At 39.8% G+C, this 4924-nt stretch overlaps 1 non-coding gene across 1 annotated transcript; it reads left to right on the top strand.

Moving 5' to 3' along the window:
• The first annotated feature begins 3438 nt into the window (after positions 1 to 3438).
• Positions 3439 to 3602, top strand: LOC132534452 (U1 spliceosomal RNA). Its single transcript, XR_009546177.1, has one exon. It is a non-coding gene; the product is annotated as a U1 spliceosomal RNA (small nuclear RNA).
• The last annotated feature ends 1322 nt before the right edge of the window (positions 3603 to 4924 follow it).

Raw genomic sequence — 4924 nt, 5'->3', positions numbered from 1 at the left:
CAATATGTGAACTCAAGAGCTCTGTCTCATATATCTCTAAGGCAGCCTATCCACCATATTCAAGTCAGTATTCCGGGTTCTCATCTCTCTCTATTTGCTCCTAATCTGCTAGTGTCTTTTGGCTTTATTTCCTATTTTTCCCAGTCAGACCCCACCCACAGTCCACCCTTTTAACCTCATTTTGACAAAGACAAGTAAATTCCTTACTCCTTTGAAAGGTCATTTGCCAGACCCACTTTGGAATAAATTCAGACACTGGCTCTTACTTATACCTGAACATTTTAGGGAGGCGTGGAATCTTACTCTTGGGACAACAGACTTATAGACCATTTTTGTTAATAAATGTATATTTAAAAACAGTTAAAACTTAAACGGTTAGTACTGGATATCTCTGGGAATACAAAGAAATTTTACTCCATGTACTACTAATAAATGCAGAAAGAATGGTGGAATTTGAAAAGCACTTTTTGGAAACCAGTATAATAATGACTCAGGCAAGAGGTATCAGTGGATGAAAATAGTAGCGGGTAAGAGTTGAATGAGAAACAGAATTTTCTACAATCTCAAAGTACTTCCCTCAAAACGTTAATTACAAGAAGAGAGGTGAGGAATAACTGTGTTTATTTGCTTCTAGGGTAATTGCTGGGACTCAGTGCCTCCACTATGAATCCACTGCTCCTGGTGGCCATTCCCTCCCACTCCCATATTATTGGCTACGACAGAGAGAAATTGAGAGAGGAGGGGGGAATAGAGAGGAAGAGAGAAAAACAGATACTCGCAGACCTGCTTCACCACTTGTGAAGCGTCCCTGTTGGCATCTCGGGGCTCGAATCCGAATCCTTGCATGGGTCCTTTTATTTAATAATATGTGAGCTTCGGGTGTGCCACCACCAGGCCCCATTTATTTATTACAAGAACACTGCTCAGCTCTGGCTTATGGTGGAGCTGGGAATTGAATGTGCAATTTCTGAGCCTCAGGCACTAGAATCTCTTTGCATAAGCATATCTAGCCCTCTCCGGAATAACTTTATAGTCAAGAAACCTGGGAGATACCTTTTTTTTTCCCCTTTCTTCCCCAGAGCACTTCTCAGTTCTGGCTTATAGTGGTGCCAAGGTTTGAAACTGGAACTTCAGAGCCTCAGGTGTGAAAGTCTTTTATAGAAGCACTGTACAACCTGTCACCCTAAGGTTTTTTTTTTTTAAAGACTTTTAAAAAATCTTTAAAAAAATCTTTTTATTGAGGGTGGGGATAGATAGCATAATGGTTATAAAAAGAGACTCATGCCTAAGGCTCCAAAGTCTCAGGTTCAATCCCCCACCCCACCATAAGCTAGAGCTGAGCACTGCTCTGGTTAAAAAAAAAAAAAAGAGAAAAGAAAAGAAAAAGAAAAAAAGGAGGGGGGCTGGGTGGTGTCACACCTGGTTAAGCATACATGTTACAGTGTGCAAGGACCTAGGTTCAAGCCCCTGGTCCCCACCTGCAGAGGGAAAGCTTCACAAGCGGTGAAGCAGGACTGCAGGTGTCTCTCTCCTTCTCTATATCCCCCTTCCTCTTGATTTCTGGCTGTCTCTATTCAATAAAGAAAGATAATACTTCCAGATAAGAAACTAACCACTGAGATGAAATATAATGAATCCAGCTTCACTTCTATGATGTTCAGTCTGACCTGAGTTTAATCTTAAGAAAACTTCAAGTTAACTTAAATTATGATATATTCTACAAAAGTATTGGCACTAAGTGTAAAAAAAATATCATCATCATGGATGTCAAGGAAAAACTGAGAAAATATTTCATGGTACAGGAGACTGTAGAGGTTTGACAACTAAGTACACTATGACATACATCTTTCTTTTTTCAGTGCCACTGAACCACTAACTCAGTTCTGACACGATTTCCTGGTGCTATGTCAGATCTGACAAATTAAGGGTTCAGTCCTAGAAGACTGCAGTTTTCATCAGGGAGGCTGTTCAGTTGTAATGCATTTGACTTGCATGTGTGTCCCAAGGACCTGTGTTTACCCCCAGTATTGCATTTACCAAAATGCAGATTGTTATCTGTATTTCTGATGAAAATGCCAGAAATCAGCATTTTCCACAATCCCCTCCTCAAGTTTGATTAGGTTGCTAAGACAGCTCACAAACCACAGAGAAACATTTACTTGTGTTTACTAGCTCTTTTTTTTCTTTTTTCTTTCTTTCTTTCTTTCTTTCTTTCTTTCTTTCTTTCTTTCTTTCTTTCTTTCTTTCTTTCTTTCTTGTTTTTTCTTTCCTTTTCCTCTCTTATGACTGAAGCTTCACTGCTCTATGCAGAGAGACAGAGACAGAAGGAGTGAGGCAAAGATGCCGGAGCACTGAAGTTCCCTCCAGTCCAGTAAAGATTGGTCAAGAACCTGATCATGAGGGAGCTGGGTGGTAGTGCAGCAGGTTAAGCGCATGTGGCATAAGGATCCCGGATCCCCACCTGCAGGGGAATCACTTCACAGGCGGTGAAGCAGGTCTGCAGGTGTCTATTTTTCTCTTCCCCTCTCTCTGTCTCCCCCTCCTCTCTCCATTTCTCTCTGTCCTATCTAACAAATGACAACAACTATAACAACAATGAAAAACAACAAGGGCAACAAAAGGGAAAACAAATAAATATTAACAAATTTTTAAAAAAGAACCTGGTTATGCACATGAGAAAGCAAGGGTACTACCCAGGTGAGCTTTATACTGCTTGCCCTCACCAGTTTACTACAAATGTTATGTGACGTAAGAACAATCAAGCATAAAAGATGACTAGGGCAAGTTGTGTAAGGCACTTGAAGGCTTCATGTTCCCTGGTTACAGTACTCTTCCTGTGTTCACCAACTGAACTTTGTCCTTTTGGTATCTTATATAGGCTTAGTTATAGTTCCATGCCTGGTTAAAGTACTGACTTTTGGCAGTTGCTTCAACCATCACCTCTTTCTCTACTTCCAGAGGTGAGGGGAATGGGAATGAAATGCTCTGCAGGCATTCAACCCCCATCCTTAGAGGCTTTCCAAGTTATTTCATTAATAACCTCAAGTGTGATTGAAAGGGAGTTATTATGAATATCAAGATTCTTTCTATCTCTCATTACTCAACTAATTCTAAGAGTTTTAGGAGCTGTGTGCCAGACCAAATATATATTTCTTATTATAAACCATAATATCACAATTTCATAAACCTGGAGTTAGTTCTTTTGCACTAAAGAATATTATTGGAACAGCTGAAAAACTTGAATGGAACAAAGGGTATATCAGAATTCTTTGCACAAGTCTTAAAACTTCCAGAAGTTTAAAATAGTTTCAAATAAGTTGTTTCAAAGTAGTAAGTTGTCAAAAGCTGTACTTTTTCCACTTCAAAAATCACGAATCATTGGATACATATGTGCAAAAAATAGTATGTATAAGTAATAACATAAAAAACACAACTACAATACTTACCTGGCAGGGGAGATACCATGATCACGAAGGTGGTTTTCCCAGGGCCAGGCTTATCCATAGCACTCCGGATGTTCTGACCCCTGTGATTTCCCCAAATGTGGGAAACTTGACAGCATAATTTGTGGTAGTGGGGAACTGCATTCTTGCTCTCCCCTTTAAAAAAGAAGAAAGAAGAAATAAAAGAATAAGAATAAAAAACACAACTACAAATTTACTACTCAATTTGAGAAATAGAATATCTATCAGCAATGCTAAAGTTTCCAAGTTATTGCATATATTTTATCATTACCTTGCTTATCTTTAAAGGTTATTATAAGTATAGAAATTCCTAAATAATATTTGCTAGGTATTTCACATAGAATTAGACAGAGAGATGGAAGGAGAGAGGGAAAGATACAATAGAGGGCCAGGTGGTGGTGCACCTGGTTGAGCACACATACTACAGTGTACAAGAACCCAGGTTCAAGCCCCCTGCCCCTACCTGCAGGAGGAAAGCTTTGCGAGTGGTAAAGCAGCGCTGCGGGTATCTCTCTATTTCTCTCCCTCTCTACTTCCTCTCCCTCTTGAATTCTGGCTGACTCTATACAATAATTAAAGATTTAAAAAAAAAAAGGAGGGAGTCGGGCGGTAATGCAGCGGGTTAAGCGCACGTGGCACAAAGCGCAAGGACCGGCATAAGGATACCGGTTCGAGATTAAAAAAAAAAAAAGATACAACAGCATTGAAGCTTGTCCTGTGTGAAAAGGGCCTGATTCAAACTTGGGTCACATGTATGATGAAGTAGACACACTATCCAAGTAAGTATCTTGCTGACTTTATATTGCTTTTTTTTAATAAAAGATTTATCATAAGAAAATGAGAAAGAAGAAGAAGAGAGACAAGAACATAGCTGACCTCTGGCATAAGGTGGTGCTGGGGATGGGACCTGTCATGTCTGGGACTTCAGACGTGGTAGCTCTTTGCAAGTTATGTATTCTACCAGGATAAGCTATCTACTGGTTGCTATATACTATTATGAAAAGAAATAGAGCCCCCCAACTGGAGTGGTATACCAAGCCCCAATAATATTTCATGCCTAATTCCAGTTTCATTCTCTTCCAAGAAAAGTGGAATTTTAAACAATCAAACTGAGCTTTCCCAGTGAGCACTGGTGAAGCAATCTGCTATAAAATCCCGTTTTCCCCTTAAGATGGTTTTCTGGAAATAATCTATTTTATTTTTTGCTAATAGCCTTGCCCCACCTTCTTTTTTTTTTTTCCACCTTCTTTCTGACTATAAAAATCCTTCCATTTTACACGACTCCTCTTTTTTTTTTTTTTTTTGCCTTCAGGGTCATTGCTGGGGCTCGGTGCCTGCATCAGGAATCCACTGCTCCTGGAGGCCATCCCTTCCCCTGTTACCCTGGTTGCTTTTATCGCTGCCGTGGCCATTATTATCGTTGCCACCGATGTCGTCGTTGTTGGATAAGACAGAGAGAA

The sequence above is a fragment of the Erinaceus europaeus genome, chromosome 18 (assembly GCF_950295315.1).
Source record: "Erinaceus europaeus chromosome 18, mEriEur2.1, whole genome shotgun sequence".
Lineage (NCBI taxonomy): Eukaryota > Metazoa > Chordata > Mammalia > Eulipotyphla > Erinaceidae > Erinaceus > Erinaceus europaeus.
The sequence above is the reverse complement of the archived record's forward strand: the minus strand, read 5'-3'. Positions and strand labels throughout refer to the sequence as shown.